Source organism: Oryx dammah, unplaced genomic scaffold (assembly GCF_014754425.2).
Source record: "Oryx dammah isolate SB20612 unplaced genomic scaffold, SCBI_Odam_1.1 HiC_scaffold_1, whole genome shotgun sequence".
NCBI classification, from domain to species: Eukaryota; Metazoa; Chordata; class Mammalia; order Artiodactyla; family Bovidae; genus Oryx; species Oryx dammah.
In genome coordinates, this window is record NW_024070185.1 from 44527157 (window position 1) to 44544724 (window position 17568).

A 17568-nucleotide genomic window follows, 5' to 3' on the forward strand; every position below is an offset into this window, starting at 1 on the left:
TCAAAAAGACAAACGATAACAAATACTGGTGAAGATATATAAAAAAATGGAACCTCTGTTCACAGATAGCAGAATTAATATTGTTAAAATAGCCATACTACCAAAACCATCTACAGCTCCAACACAAACCCCATCAAAATAACAAAGGCATTCTTCACAGACATAGAAGAGACAATCCTAAACTGTGTGGGACCACAAAGACCTTGAAAAACCAGAGCAATGCTGAGAAAAATAAATAAAACCACAAACCACACTGCAAAGTCATAATAATAAAACAGTATAAGATGCACTGACACTAAAGTAGCCAGAGAGACCCATGGAACAGAATAAAGAGCTCAGAATTTAATCCTGGCCTGTATGGTCACATAATGTTCAACAAGGGAGCCAAGAATACCCAGTGGGGAAAGGACAGGGTCTTGAACAAATGGTGCTAGAAAAACTGGAGAAACATATGCAGAACAATGAAATTGAACTCCTAATATAACTCACAAAAATTAACTCAAAATGGATAAAAAATATAAACATAAGACCAAATATCATATAACTCCAGGAAGAAAGTAGAGGGAAGAATCTCATCAATGCTGCTCTTGATGAGGATTTTTTTAACATGACACCAAAAGCACAAACATCAAAAGCAAAAATTAACAAATGGGACCACATCAAAAGCAAAACTTTGCATAGCAAAGACACGGTTAACAAAATGAACAGGCAGTCTTCAGAACAGAAGAATAGTTTTGCAAATCATATATTGGGTAAGGGTTAATATCCAAAATATATAAAGAACTAACACAACTTAATAACAAACAATAAAACTATTTTATTTAAAAATTGGGCACAAGAACTAAATAGTCATTTTTCCAAAGAGGACATCAAAATGATCATCAGGCCAAAATGGCTGTGAACACCATGAGGTGTTCAACATCAATTATCATCAAAAAATGTAATTCAAAACAATGACAAGATATCACCTCACGCTTGGTAGAATGGTTAACAAGAAGAAGACAAGTGACCACAATTGCTGGGGAAGATGTGGTGAAAAGGAAACTCTAATACACTGTTGATGGGAATGTAAATTGGTCCCAACACTCAAGAAAACAAGATAGAAGTTCCTCAAGAAATTAAAAATAGATCAACCACACCATCCAGCAATTCCACTTCTGGGAATATACCCAAGGGAAATGAAAACCCAAAGGAATTTCAAGAGATGTGTCCACGTCCTGGCGAATTGCAGACTTATTTACAATATCTCATTGTGAAACATATGAAAACAATACAAATACCCATCAGTGGATGGATGGATTAAAAAAGATGAGCTGTATATACAATATAGTATTAGTCATCCATGAAAAAGCAGGATATCCTGCTTTTTTTGACTACATAGATGGACCTTGAGCACATTTTGTTAAGTGAGATAAGCCAGACAGAGAAAGTCAGTACATATTATATAATATCACATACATGTGGAATGTGAAAAAAAACCAAATACTTAAAAAAAAAGAAAAAAGAGTAAAACAGTAGCTACCAGGGGATCAGAGGGTAGTGGGATAAAATTTGGATGTTTAAGGGTACAAACTTGTAATGAGTACTAACATAGCCATAGAGATTTAAATTATAGTACGCTAAACACAGTAATATTGCACTGTAAGTTTGCAATCTGATAAGTATTATTACAATGAAACCATATTACAATATGTAAATATATCAAAGTAACATGATTAAATGTATATAATGTTACATGTTAAATTTATCCAATTAAAAAAAATGATACAATGATCTAGTACAGACTCAGGATTTCATAAAAGTGTCTTGATCAGTATCATTATTTTGCACCTTAACAAAATATACTTTATATAATTAGAAAAAAATTTTTGAAGTACATAAATTTTAAATAAAATTGTGATAGGAATAACAAAATTATTCTGATCATGAGAGAATATGGATAAAAAGAAAGAAAAAGGAATGCTTTTACTGGTGGTGTGAATATAAACTGGTATAGGTACTAGGGAAAACAGAATGAAGATTCTTCAAAAATTAAAAATAAAACTACTATATGATTCAGCCATTTCATTTCTGGGTTTTTATGCAAAGGAAACAAAATCACTATTTTGACACGATATCTGTACTGTTGTATTCATTGCATCATCATTGTAAGACATGGAAACAACCTACGTATCCACTGATGGATAAATGGGTACAGGAAATGTGGTGTACACACACACACACACAGATCATTCTTCAGCCATAAAAAAGGACACCCTGCCATTTGCAACAACATGGATGAAACCTGAGAGCATTATGCTAAGTGAAATAAGTCAGACACAGAAAAACAAATAACTGTATGAGCTCACCTTATGTGGTATTTTAAAAAATCATAGATAAGGAAGATTGGTGGTTGCTAGAGGATGGGGAAAAGAAGGGTGAGGGCAGGCTATCAGTGAAATGGGCAGAGGATGTCAAAAGGTATAAACTTCCAGTTATAAGATAAACACTATCACACTATCTGACGATGTAATGTACAGCATGGTGACTACAGTTACAATACTATACAGTACATTTGAAAGTTGCAAAGAAATAAGATTTAAAACTTCTATCAAAAGGAAAAAAAATGGTAACTGAGTGATAGGTATCAACATATAGTGGTAATTATTTCACAATATTAATATATATCAAACTATGTTGGATACCTAAAACAAAAATGTTACATGTTAATTACATCTCAATAAAAAATAAAAATTTTAAAATGCGTATTAATTTCTTTTTTCTGCTTGCTTTGGGTTTAATGTGCTCTTCTTTTGGTTTCTTAAGGTAGAAACTAAGGTCCTTGATTTGAAATTTTTTCTAATATAGACTCTTAGTACTATAAATTTTTTTCTAGATATTGCTTTAGTAGCATCCCATAAATTTTGATATGGAGTGATTTCATTTTAATTCATTTCAAAATATTTTCTGTCCCCTTTTGATTTCTTCTTTGATCCATAGGCTACTTTAAAATGTATTATTTAGTTTGCTAATGTTTGAGGACTTTCAAAATTTTCCTGTAGTTGAATTCTAATTTAATTCCACTGTGATCAGAGAACATACTTTGCATAACACGAATTCTTTCAAATTTATTGGGACTTGTTTCATGGCCCAGAATATGGTCCATCTTGGTAGATGCTCCATGCACACTTGAGAATGTTTATTCTGCTGTTGTTGGGTAGAATGTTCTACAAATGTCAGTTCGGTCTGGCTGGTTAATAGTATTGTTCAGGGCTTCTGTATTCTTATTTTCTATCTATTCTATGAATTATTTAAAAACATACCATAGAAATTTATGAAAAGTCAGTGTGTGTAAGTGATGGGCCCTTCAGGACTCCCTCAGGCCACCAGGTCAGAACACCCACTAAAAGAGAGTGCTGACTGTCCACCCCTTTCAATTCCTTACAATAGATTGTATCCCCCATCACAAATGCCTAGCTATAGACATATGCACTAACCTTCCCAATTTCTCTTCATCCTGCCCTTAAGTTTGATGGTCAGTTCTGTGTACCTGTGGTTCTGATTTTACACCTTGGCTACATCACTTTGAGCTACTACAAGTAAACACAACACCCTTTCACCCAACCCTGCAGGCTGGAACCAAACAAAATAAAGAGGAATTCCCAATTGCTTGACTCCAAGTAGAGGGTTTCTACCGTTAACTGTGAATTCTTCTTAGTTAATTCAGCAAATGGTTAAGGAAATGTATACTGTGTGCAGTGCCCAGTTTTGAGCTTATGTTTTAATCGTGGGCCAATGAATGGGGATTTACTACATATACAGAGAGGGTCTGATTGGAAGGGAGGTGAAGGGCGAAAGACCTAGTGTTGATAACAAGAGGAGCCCAACTTCCACAAAAGGGAAACCCAAATTCCCTCAAGAAGAACATAGCAAGGGTATTTAGCTGTCCCAGAGCCAGCACAGAATAATTATACTCTTGAACTTCCCTGTTGGTGCAGTGGTTAAGAATCTACCTGCAGGCAATGAGGGTTTGATCCCTGGTCAGGGAACTAAGATCCTATACGCCAAGAGGCAACCCAGCCTGTGTGCCGCAACTACTGAGCCTGTGCTCTAGAGCCTACATACCACAGTGGAAGATCCTGCAAGCTGTGACTACGAAGCCCATGTTCTCTAGAGCCTGTGCTCCTCAACAAAAGCCACTGCGGTGAGACACCTGCCCACCACAACTAGAGACAGTCTGTGCACAGCAATGAATATCCAGCGCAGCCAAGGATTAATTAAATTTTTAAAAAGGATAATTACACGTCTTACTTCTCTCCACTTTCTTTTTGCTTCTCATGATCTCAGGAAACAAAGGAGTTCTTAGCATGCCTAGGGGTATGGGGATCCCTCTGCATTCTCAAAATTCCTTTCATTAGATTGAAAAAGATCCGAGAAGCAGGCCACAGTGTGTCCAGAATGTTCTGCGTGGAGCTCAGTGAATAGGTAAGAGCTGCCCTGCCTGGTGTGCCCAGCTGACGACAATCAACACAAGCTTTCACTCCCAAAATTGCTTACCAGACATCACACCAGCTGACACTCCTCTTTACAGCTGATATAGCTGTTTCCAAATGGTCGATGGTGTAAAAAGGTTGTAGCAATCAAACTTAACGTCCCCTCTATCTGCAAAATATTTTATGAGAACAAAGAATTACCCTAGAATTCAAACAGAAAAAAACCTGCAAATGTCTTTCTCCCTAAGATATGTTCATGTAATACTGCATGTTCTGGTCAAAGAGCGATACTTATGTAACTGGATTTTGACAAACCAGTTCTAGTTTATTTCCGGCAACCTACTCCAGTGTTCTTGCCTGGAGAATCCCAGGGATGGGGGAGCCTGGTGGGCTGCTGTCTATGGGGTCGCACAGAGTTGGACACAACTGAAGCGACTTAGCAGCAGCAGAATGAAGATCTTTGAACACCGGTTTCTATGTCAGATTTATAAGCAGCAAGGATATCTATAAAACGTTGATTTAAAAATTGGCCTGGGCCCTGTTACACGAAAAAGATATATTTGAGGAGTCAGGAAGTGAGAAGAAGGAGAAAGTTTACTGACAGTAACTTAACAAATACTACATTTTGTAACAAAAATGTTGGCAATTATCCATCCACTGATACTATTGATTTTGCTCTATTTATGGAAATGGGCTGATAAACATAACTGACATTATAATGTTGGTCTATAGTAAGGGAGCAGTCCTAGGAGGCCCTGCTTGTTTACCTTACAGTATTTCTTCTGATATAAAAGAAACTTGCCAGTGGTTACTTCAGGGGAATAGCACTAGGAATTTACGAAAATGTGGATTAGAAGAAAGGAAATTTTCACTTTTCATTTTATTAACTTCTGAACTGTTTAAATTAATATTGACCATGAATTACCTGTTAAAATAGATATGAAGTAGAGCTGTAAGTTTTAAAATGGTAAAGGTCTGTAAATTAAGTGAAGGCAGTACATCATATTCATTTTAAAATAGTTATATTATTGTGTATATACATATAAGTTTACAGATAAATTTACAATAGCTAAATGTACCCAAAAAATCTGTAAAGAGACACCATAAATTGATAGTACTTACCTCTGGAGGTGAGAGTAAGGTAAGAAGTAAGTTATTATTCTATACTCTTCATTATTTGGTTTTTCACAAGTGCATTTGCTTACTTGCTACCTGCATAATGTTTAAATCAATAAGATGAGGATGGTTTTTATAAAATCCTTTTTCTGCTCCTTGGAAGTTCTTTCCCTTCTCCTAGTAACAACACCCAGCCTGTTTGGTCTGATTCTGGTGGGTTTTCAACCACAGGGGTTAAAGTCAGGGGTGGCACATGACCAAAGAAACACCAATCAGTTCATCTTGCTCAGGAATCTGAATCTGAGCAGAAACACATGTGTACTGGAGGTAGCTGTGAATGAGTCATCCAAAGGCAGCTTCTTGAAAGGCTATCCATGTGTATTTGAGGCTCTGAATCCACAAGGGTCCTGGGCTCCTCTCCTTAGTTCTAGTTTATCAGTTCTTCTCTTGTGTGTCCTTTCAGTAAATTCCTTTAGAAAAAAGCAAATGGAGAGAAAAAGAGTAACAAATTTTTTGAAAATAATAATAAATTCAGGATCGATCACCTTGAGTCCACGCTTCCTATAAGACATTCAGGTGAAAGCGTCTAATAGACTGTTGAAAATAAGGACTTGGAACTCATCAAAGACTAAGAATTGCTGGCACAGATTTAAGAGGTATGAGAGTGCAAGCCAAAGTGTGTGATACAAGAGAGATGAGACAACAAGAGTCAAGGATGTGACTGTGAGAACTACCACCACCCAAGGATGGGGAAGGAATATCAGACACTGCTATTTGCCCATCATGGTTACCACCACCATCAGGCCATGGTTCCTGGGGAGACCCGCTGTACTCAGTCTTAAGACCTTGAAGATGATTTTGTGTGTATACCTACCCAAAGGGCATCGTCACATAGTTGCAAGGTGACGGAAGGTGCATGATGTCTAGTCATTATCATATAACACAGAGACAGTGTAGCCAGGTGACTGAATAAGAAATTGTACCCATGGGACTTCTCCAGTAGTCCAGGAGTTAAGATGCTGTCTTCCAGCGCAGGAGGCACAGGTCGGATCCCTGGCCTGGGAAGTAAGACCCCACATGCTACACAGTGTGGCCAAAAGAAAAAGAGCAAACAAAAAGACATTCTATCCAGGTGTGTGTGTGCGTGTGTGTTAGACACTCAGTCGTGTCTGACTCTTTGTGACCCCATGGGCTGTAGCCCACCAGGCTCCTCTGTCCATGGAATTCTCTAGGCAAGAATGCTGACTGGAGTGGGTTGCCATTCCCTGCTCCAGGGGATCGTCCCAAACCAGGAACTGAACCTGGATCTCAGTTGCAGGTGGATTCCTTACTGTCTGGGCCACCAGGGAAGCCCCTGTATCCAGGACAAGATGCTAAATCAGATAGTGTGCAGCGTGAGACGAGCCTTTGCTACCATTTAAGGTTAAACAACATGTGAGTTTCTCAGGAACTGCCACCACCATGAAAACCCACATTTCATGACAGAGTTGGAGACCTCAAGAGAAACAGAAAGGGAGAGCACCTGATGCCTTCCTTTGGAGGCCTCACCCAGGGCACCTGACACCTGGTGACCTGGCACCCCTGCCAATTAACGTCAGAAAAAGCCCGGGTAGAGTAGAGAACCCACAGCTCCTGCTGAAACAGGCCCTTAGAAACCAGAGGTCACAGACCGATGGTCATCAGGCCTAGGAGCTCTCAGTCTTAACTGCACTTTGAAATCACCTGGGACATTTTAAAAAATACTGATGACTGATCCTGCCTCCCAAGAGGCTGACTTAATTGACTCAGCGTGTGATTTGGTATCAGCACTTTTAAAGGCTCCCCACGTGATCCTGATGTGCAGCCAAGGTTTAGGACCCCAAATGAGCCCACAGACATTTTGTTTGACTTGCTCTATACTGGCCTGAAAAGTATTTTTTAATTATTATTTTTCAATAATAAAAAAATCAGTCAATTTTCATGGAAAACAAACCTGTGATTACCAAAGAAGAAAGGGCAGTGGGGATAAATGAGGAGTATGGGATCAACAGATACACACTACTATACATAAAATAAACAAGGATTTACTGTATAGCACAGGGAACTATATTCAATATCTTGTAATAATCTATAATGGAAAACAATCTGAAAAACTACCTATATAATTGAATCACTTTGCTGTACACCTGAAACTAACAGAACACAATATTGTAAATCAGCAATACTTCAAAAAACAAAAAAGACAGTCAATTTCATACACCCAAATCACCCAGACTGCTGTCGTCTGTTGGAATATCTGTGCACAGTAGACCTGCATTCCCATGGGACACTATTCAGCAGTTCTGAGTTGCAGCCACACCTTATGCAAGCATTTCTCAGCATTCCACAGTCCTCCCTGGCCCACCCCACTTATCACCACAGCACAGAGCCCATGACAGTTGCTGCTTATCATCCTGCTTGTATTGTGGGACTTTCACATCAGTGCTGAAAGAAGTGAAATAGCGCTTATCTTAGTGTCTCCAGTAGAACAGGAAACAGAAAGGCAGTCCAAGGGGGCTGTGTGCTCCATGGGGCCTGCTGCTCATTTTCAGTAACTGCCTGGCTCTTAACGGCATTTGGCTATGTGTCCTAGATTGAAATCTGTTTTCCCAACAGGAAGACCAATATGCCCCATGTCCTGTGGATCAAAGACCTGAGATGTGAGAGATCCCACCTCTCGTTATCTTAATAATTAGTTGCATCTCATACAAAAGAAAACTACATAAAGACAGTAAGAAACAAGAGGCAACCAAAGGCACCAGAGATTGAGTTCCAGAATTAAGGCAATACAGGAAGTTTGTGGGCTTCCCTGGTGGTTCAGCAGTAAAAGAATCTGCCTGCCAATGGAAGAGATTTGGTTTGATCCCTGGGTTGGCAAGACCCTCTGGAGAAGGAACTGGCAACCCACTCCCGTATTCTTGCTTGGGAAATCCACGGACAGAAGAGCCTGGTGGGCTACAGTCCACAGGGTTGCAAAAGAATTGGATACGACTTAGAAATTAAACAACACAAAACAAGAAGTTTGTATCCTTTGTAGGGGACAAAGGAGGCCAGAGACAAACCTGACCTGTAAGGAGGAAGTGGGGAGTCACTATTCAACAGGTTTATAGTGCCAGCTACGCAAGATCAACAAGTTCTCAAGACCTGCTGTGATTGTAATTAACAAAATTGTATCCTGCACTTCCCTGGTAGCTCAGTTGGTAAAGAATCTGCCTGCGTTGCAGGAGACCTGGGTGCAATCCCTGGGTTGGGAAAATCTTCTGGAGAAGGCAATGGCAAACCCACTCCAGTATTCTCACCTAGAAAATCCCAGGGACAGAGGAACCTTGCAGACTACAGTCCATGGAGTCCCAAGAGTCGGACACAATTTAGCAACTAAACCACCACCATCATGTTCTTAAACTTTGTCAAGAGGGTACATCTCCAGTTAAATGTTCTTACAGGATTCCAGAACCATGAACCTGGAGTGGGATAAACTATCATCCTTGTGAATATTGGAGCTGCCCTTCGATATTCCAGAGGTGAAGTAGACGGACAAGTACGGCCTGGGGATCACAGAGCTCAATGAATGTCATTATTTAGGAGGGACTTGGAGGACAAGGAAGGGAAAAGTACATCAGTGTTACATCACAAGCCTTGTCTGAAAAGAGCAAAGGAGGGGAGGATATCATGGCAGCTTAGAGGCCCAAGTGTGAGTCCCAGCTCAGGCATGTCCTAGCTGAAGGATTTGTGCACTAATGAATTAGCCTCTGAGCCTCGATCTGTAAAATGGACATAATAATAGCTTATCACATAAGGCTGTTAGGAGCATTAGGTGTGATAGTTATAAGTGCTAACAAAGCACTTAGCACAGGGCCTAGTGATGGTAGCCATGCAGAAAATACATCCTCAACTCCAGAACACTGAAGACAAGGCTCCCTCCAAGCTCTGGTTCAGAGCCTCTCATGAGGTTGCGGTCGGTTGGCAAGCCCCTTTCCTCCCCAGGTTCTGACGGGGTACCTCAGCTCCTTACATGTGGACCTCATCACAAGCTGCCTATCCCCACAGTATGGCAACCAGCTTCCCCTAGAGGGAGAGACCAGAAAGTGAGCCCAAGGAGGAAGCCACTATCTTGTAAAACCTAAATCTCACACGTGACATTCCATCACTTTTACCATATACCCTATTGGTCACACAGACTAACCCCGGTACAATGTGGTACACTGTGGAGGGAACCACACAAGAGTATGGAAGCCTGAGGGGATTCCTGGGGGGCCTTTGGGCCTGGCCACTACACTTCCCCTCCTTCTTCCTTGCTTTATTTTTCTCCATACCACCTATCACCAACTAACACATCATTACCTTATTTCGCTTATCATCAGCCTCAACACAATAGAATACAAGATGATAGAGATTTCTGCTTGCTTTCCTCGCTGTTGTATCATCAGCCCCTAGAACAGTGCTAGCGTACAGTGGGGCTTCATTCAATGGTGAATAGTGGGCCACCCAGCTGCACCATTTTTACAAGAAATGAGCCTGAATTCCCTGCTAGAAAATCACTGCTCATGTGATTTTCACTTTTTTTTTTGTATAGATGATTTTATTTGCAAAGCAGAAGTAGAGACACAGATGTAAAGAACAAATACATGGATAGCAAAAGGGGAAGGGCAAGGGGGAAGGAATTGGGAGGTTCGGATTGACACATATACACTATAGATATGATATATAAAATAGATAACTAACGAGAACCTACTGTATAATACAGGGAACTCTACTCAGTGCTCTGTGGTGACCTAAATTGGAAGAAAATCCAAAAAAGAGGGGATATATATAGAGAGCTGATTCACTTTGCTATATAGCAGAAACTAACACAACAGTGTAAAGCAACTGGTGCTGCCATTTAGTAACGAAGTTATGTCCAACTCTTTGCGACCCCATGGACTGTCGCCCACCAGGTTCCTCTGTCCATAGGATTTCCCAGGCAAGAATACTGGAGTGGGTTGCTATTTCCTTCTCCCCACTCTCACTTCTTAAAAAAACATTCTAATACATGATTCTTTTTACTTGTGAGGAAAATGAAATCCAGGAAGATTAAGGGTCTTCTTGCCCGGGGTCAGCAAATGGTGCCATGGATCAAGGACTGGTCACTGTGCCCTTGACCTGCACACCTCATGGTCCAGGGCCTCCCTACAGACCCGTGCAGCATATAACCTTACGGAGAAGTCACAGTCCACAACAGGGTGCTTCACTAATAATTCACAATACTTCCTATAATTAATAGCCTGTTTATACTATTAATAGTTTGTATGGCTTTCACCCAGGCAGCCAGGCATTGCAGAATGAAAGATGGAGCTGAAGGGCCTGGAGAAAAGGCACCACCCAAACGTTCTGACTCAATTCTCCTTTCCTGGAGAGGCAGTTTCATTTCACTCCAAAGAGAGCCTCAAGCCCACGCTGCCCCTGCTGGTGTTCTAGACTCAGGTAATGGGGAGCAGTTGTCCCCACAGATGAGACACTTCAGGATGAACCAGTTCTGAAGCACTATCCTCTCCCCTACCAAAAAAATATTACCACGTATTTAGCAGCTTGAAAAAGAAAAAAGAAACCCCATCGTAACCCCAGTCCCAGGGCTCCGAGCTCTCTGTGCTGGACAACAGAGTCCTAAGGCACCCTGTAAAAGGAAGTGGCACCCCACTCCAGTATTCTTGTCTGGAGAATCCCATGGACAGAGAAGCCTGGTGGGCTATAGTCCATGGGGTTGCAAAGAGTCATACACCACTGAGTGAGTGAGCACACGGCGTCCCACGGAGGGATCTGGGCTAATCTTAGAATGGCTTCCTAGGTAATCCTCTGTCTCCTCCTTCAGGGAGGGGGCTTGGGACCACAAAAGCCCCTTTCCCCTCAACTCCTACCAAGATATTAAAATATGTTAATAATACACACATATGCGTGTGGAACTGGAAGATTGGGATTGACATATATATATACAACTATATATAAAACAGATAACTAATAAGACCAACTATATAACACAGGGAACTCTACTTAATACTCCTTAATGGCCTAAATGGGAAAATAATCTAAAAAAGAGTGGATATATGTATAACTGATTTACTTGCTATATGCCTGAAATGCAATACTGTAAATCAACTAGACTCCAATAAAAATTTTTAAAAATTAAAAAAATCAAAAACCAACACACACACACACATTCAATTCAGTTGATCAACCACCTCACCTCTGAAAACCAATGGAAGGAAAGCAACAAAGATGCCAGTTACAGGTCCATATGGAATTCCTACCCCCTACTCTAGTGAAAGTGGAAGTGGCTCAGTTGTGTCTGATTCTTTGTGACCCCATGGACTATACAGTCCATGGACTTCTCCAGGCCAGATTACTGGAGTGGGTAGCCTTTCCCTTCTCCAGGGGATCTTCCCAACCCAGGGATCGAACCAGGGTCTCCTGCATTGCAGACAAATTCTTTACCAACTGAGCTGTGTACTCTTGACCGAATAAGGCAGAGGAGAGGGAGGAGTACAGCAGAGCCCAAGTTCTCATGGAAAGCAGCGAGGGTTTTGACAACAGCATCGGATTAGAGGGCAAACAGAGGGCAATATCGTGATGGCCAAGGGTAAAGAAGGGTGGGTAGCCAGCTGCTCCCTGCCCCTCTCCAGCTAAGTCTTATCAAGACTACCCACTTCTGGGGCTTCCCTGGTGGCTCAGTGGTAAAGAATCCATCTGTTGATGCAGGAGATATGGGTTTGATCCCTGATCCAAGAAGATCCCATGTGCTGCAAAGCAACTAAGCCCGGGCAACACAACTGCTGAGCCTGAGATTTAGAGCCCGGGAGACACAACTACTGAAGCCTACATGCCCGAGAGCCTGTGTGCCACAAGAGAAACTGCTACAGTGAGAAGCCCGTGCATCGCAACTAGAGAGTAGCCCCCCCACAGCAACGAAGACCCAGCACAGCCAAAAATAAGTAAAATTATTTAAAAAAAAAAAAAAAAGAAAAGACAACCCACTCCTCTGCCCTGCCTGCAGTTGTGAGAGGCACCCAGATCAGCTGCTGGGCCCTGGTCCTCTCATCACCACTGATCATTTACCTCCCTCTCTTCCATCCTCTCTGAAACCAGCTTTGCCTTCCTGCATGTTCTCTCTTATATTTCTCTAGGACTGCCATGACAGAATACCATACACTGGGTACTTAAATGACAGAAATTTATTTTCTCACAGTTCTAGAGGCCAAGAAGTCCAAGATCATGGTGCCAGCGGGGTGGTTTCCTCCATGCCTTGTAGACGACAGTCCTCTTGCTACCTCACATGGTCTTTTCTCCGTGTGTATGTACCCCTGGTGTTCCTTTCTCTTCTTATAAAGACATCAGTTATATTGCATTAGGACCCCACCTCTCTAATTAATCTTTAACACATACTCAGCATACATTTGTATGAGAATTATGGCTTTAGCTTTTTTTAAAAAATTATTCTTTGAAAACGTATCTAAGTCCACAGTTTACCTGTTTCTACTATATCAGGAGTAGCCTTTAAGGGCTATTGTAGCATGCATGCTCAGTCGCTCAGTTGTGTCTGACTCTTTGTGACCCTATGAACTGTAGCCTGCCAGGGATGTAGCTCTGTCCATGGGATTCTCCAGGCAAGAATACTGAAGTAGGTTGCCCCTCTCCAGGGGATCCTCCTGACCCAGGGATTGAATCCCCATCCTCTGTGCCTCCTGCTTTGCAGGCAGATTCTTTACCCATTGAGCCGCTTGGGAAGCCCTAACACAAATTCAATAAGAACGACTGTCTCAGAGTGATATTTCAGATCTATCCTATGCTTCTCTCCTCTTGTCCTCTCAACCAGACTCCCTTAGGAATTTTTTGTAGAGTGAGAGTCCTCTGCCTGAGGCTTTCCACATCTGTCAGATCAAGGACCAAGCACTACCGTGCTTGTCCCCGGGGTTCTCCAGGGACTCTTCCTCAGCAAATAAATTCAACCTCTTTTGTTCTGTCCACTGGAGGTTCCACTATTTACCATATTACTTAAATAATCCACGTTTTGTGTTTATTGTCAAAAACACTTTAGAATTACTGGTTGATTAATTTGCTGAGTATCTTATGAACTCAATCTACATTATATTCAAAGTTACGTATTAGATTGCATTTCAGACCTGGGATTCGGATTCTGGCCCCATAATCAGTCTCCTGGGACAAACTGCTATTTCACATCCACCCACGCACCCCACTTATATGAAACTTCGCCCCTGGCAAATGTCAAAGAAGAACATCCTCAGTAGTTTCTCTTATCAATTGATCCAAGCAAACACAATGGGCTTGCTTTTCCCCAGAGCTGAAGTCACCTCCTGGCCAGAAGTTAAGTGTTAGGCTCTGGATCAGGGCACTGAGCTGAAACCGAAGGCCAAGCAAGAATGAGTGAGAATGTGGAGATATCAGTTTTTATCACCTGTGGTGAACTGGGACAGCACTCATTTTTGGAAGGATAGAGAAAGGTTTGCAAATCGGAAGAAACACTGTCCCCAGGCAGGTGGGGCCCCTGGATGTTTTCGCCACCTGTGCTGCTCCCCTCCCCACAGCCCCTCTCAAGGCCCTCTGGGCAGAAGGTTCTGCTGGCAATCAGCTAACTCCTCCAGTTCTGATGTGCTCTCAGAGGGGATAACTTTAGATCCCAGGCTGTAGCTAGCAAACTCGCTTTCAAACATGCACAGTTGGAGGAGATCTGCCAAACCATCACAGAAAGCCAGTCCTCATCCCCTCCTCCAGGCAAAACCTAGCCAGGTAATTCCAGTGCCTAAGTGACACAGGATATCAGAGAAAGTGTTTAGACCATCAGACATCTTGGAATGTAAGTCCCAAGAGAGCAGGGATTTATATTTTGCTTATCACCATATTTCCAGCACTAAAACAGTATGTAGGCACTCAGTAAAGTCTGACAGCCCAAGAGGTTCTATGATTAGCTCAAGTTTGCCCAAGCAAGGTCAGAGTTAAGCCAAGAACTCAGAAACAAAGAAAGAAAAGAATAATTGTTGAGTCTTACTATGTGCAGATAACCATTTCTTTAAATGTATTCCTTCCTTCATCTAACTCTTATTACACACTATGTGGTAGCTACCACTATCATTCTCATTCTACAGAAAGCTTATCCAACAGGTCACAGAGCAGCAGTGCTCATCCATCCATTCGGCAAACAGTTACTAAGTATCTGCTACTTACCTGGCCCCATACCCAGCAAGGGGGATACAGGAGTGAGCAGGAGAGACATGGAGCTGATATTCCAGGGTGGGCGACATCCAACGAGCCAGCAAGACCCAGACTGACAATGCACTTGCCAGTTAGAATACATTCTACAAAGGAAGTCAATGGAGGGAGGTGACAGAGAGAGACGGGGTAGAAGGAAAGGTCTCCGTTAGGTAGAGTGGTCTGAGAAGGGCTTTTTAAGAAGGGAACATGTAGACTGAGGACTGAAGGATGAGAAGGGTACCCCTGCAATGAGCCTGAGGAAGAGCATTCAGAAAGAAGAGCAAGTGCAAAGGCCTGAGGGAGAGAAGGGCATGGCGAGTGGAAGGACCAGGAAGGGAGCAGACAGAACGGTGAAGAAGGGGCCTGGGCTGAGTTCCAGGGACAAGCAAAGGTCAGCTCTCTTCCCCAGGAAAACCTAGGGATGCTTTCCCTCTCCAAACACTTTCTTAGGATGTTTCTGGAGCTTGTTCTCTATCCAAACAAGGAAGTAACCCCAGAGAAAGGAAGGCATGGAATTCAGATGGGGAATTTCAGGATGGAATTGTGTGCCCAGGCCCCTTGAGCCTAAAGAGAATCATTCCAGGTTGAAGCAGGAGGGAACAACCTCCCTGAGACAGGATGTTCCAGGGATTTCACACAATGCTGGGGAAGCTGAGGAAGGGAAGAATACAGTCAAGGCAGACAACACAAGTGAAGGGGAGGCAGTTAAAACTCCATGAAAAAACACACTTAACTCTCCATGAAATAAAACATATCAAATATAAAAATTGGTTGTGGGACTTGCCTGGTGGTAAAGTGGTTGAGAATCTACCTTGCGAAGTAGGGGACGTGGGTTCAATCCCTGATCAGGGAACTAAGATCTCACATGCTACTGGGCAACTAAGTCCTTGAGCCACAAGTACTGAGCCTGTGTAGTCTGGAGCCTGGGCACCACAACTTAGAAAGTTGGTGTGCCACAAGGAAAAGCTCCCACATGACGTAACAAAGATCCAATGTACTGCAACTAATACCTGATGCAGCCAAATAAATAAGAAAATGTAAACCTTAAAAAAAAATTGATTGTACCATGGATAATATTTGCATAGTAATAATTTATTTAACAAATATTTATTGAAGACCTTTTCTATTCCAGGCCCTTATCTGGCTCTGGGGACATATCAGGGAACAAAGGTAAGCTGCTTCCTGTCATGTAACTCATGTTCTAGTTGGGTAGACTCGTGTATTTAAAAAAGAATGAGGTTAGTTTCATCTTGCATCCTTCTTCAACAGACCAAATAAATACACCTCCTGCATTGTCTGGAAGAATGCTCACTACATGTTTACTGTGGTTATTCCAAGGGGTGATTTCTTGCTCTCTTTTCAGTATATTTTTTCAAATCTCCTAACATTTTATAAAGTATATATTATTTGTGCAAAACATTAAATCACTGTTTTGTAAAGAGAAATCACACTGCTTTCTGTGTAAAGTAGAAAGCACTAGCTGGGGTGGGAGCTTAAGTCATGTTTATGACTTAAACATGAAAATCATCTCTTACCTGGCGTGCCCAATTCTCTTTTACCACCTCCCAGGACCTGGAGAAGGACAGATTTCTGGGAGAACTTAATATTTTCTGTTCTGCTATGCTGAGTCTGTTTCCTTGACTCAAAAGATAGGGCAGGGATACCAGCTTTGCTGGGAGTTGGAGCAGGTGCCCTTCTATGCCAGAACGTGCTAAGCACACTGGTTGATAAAGCTGCAGCTCTCTAAGTATATAACTGCATTCTGAGTGTGTGAGGAAGGGCCTCACTGTCAGTGCAGCGGGGTCAGGGCAAAGGTCAACAACCAACACAATTCCCTTTGCCTCAGATGGATTCTTCCAGTGTGGCTTCATGAGTGCTTCTCAGATTTAGCATCACTGCCATTTTGGACTGTATGGTTCTGCGTTGTGGGTGGCCTTCCTGTTCATAATAGGATGTCTAACAGCATTCCCCGGCATATATGTAGCAAGTACTCTATAAATGGCTGCTTAGAATTAACTGAATGCAGGAGACCGTCTCTCATCCAGAAAAATGCCCTGTCAGATCCCACCTCCTCTACCCTATTTTTCCAGGTCCTGTGCAAATGCCACTTCCTCCATGAAGACTTCCTTGATTGCCCCCAATTCTAGTTATAAATACTCTCCCATGCAACTCTGCCACTCTTTAACATTTTTCATTGTCCTAAGTATTTATATATGTGTCTTATCTCCACTATTCACAAAGTACCAAGGTGGCCACTAGCTTACCCATAAAAATGATATTCTCTAGCATGCATATTTGACATTTTCTAAAGCATATACAAAATATGAAAGAACTTTCACAATTTGTATTACTTTGAAATATACTACCAAAGTAAAATTTTATTTTAAAATGTATTAACAGTATTTCTTGGAGACTTAACAGGATCCAGGGCCTGTCCGAGAAAAAACTTTACAGATTAACTCATTTTATCCTTACAACAACCCTGTGAAGTAGAAACTTTTCTACCCCATTTTACAGAGAAGGCACAGAGAGGTTAATTAACTTGCCGACTGGTCACACTGGGCTTCCTGGCTGGCTCAACAGTAAAGAATTCGCTTGCAATGCCAGAGACCAGCTTCAATCCCTAGGTGGGAAAGATCCCCTAGAGAAAGGAATGGCAACCCACTCCAGTATTCTTGCCTGGAGAATCCCATGGACAAAGGAACCTGGAGGGCTACAGTCCAGC

General features: G+C 41.8%; 1 long non-coding RNA gene across 1 annotated transcript in view; it reads right to left on the bottom strand.

Annotated features, from left to right (window-relative positions):
- Positions 1 to 4542: 4542 nt before the first annotated feature.
- Positions 4543 to 17568, bottom strand: part of LOC120870460 — a 78126-nt gene continuing 65100 nt past the window's right edge. The window contains exons 2-3 of the long non-coding RNA XR_005722787.1: positions 5595 to 6058; positions 4543 to 4641 (exon numbers count right to left, since the gene is read on the bottom strand). This is a non-coding gene — a long non-coding RNA (uncharacterized LOC120870460). The remainder of the gene's footprint in view (positions 4642 to 5594; positions 6059 to 17568) is intronic.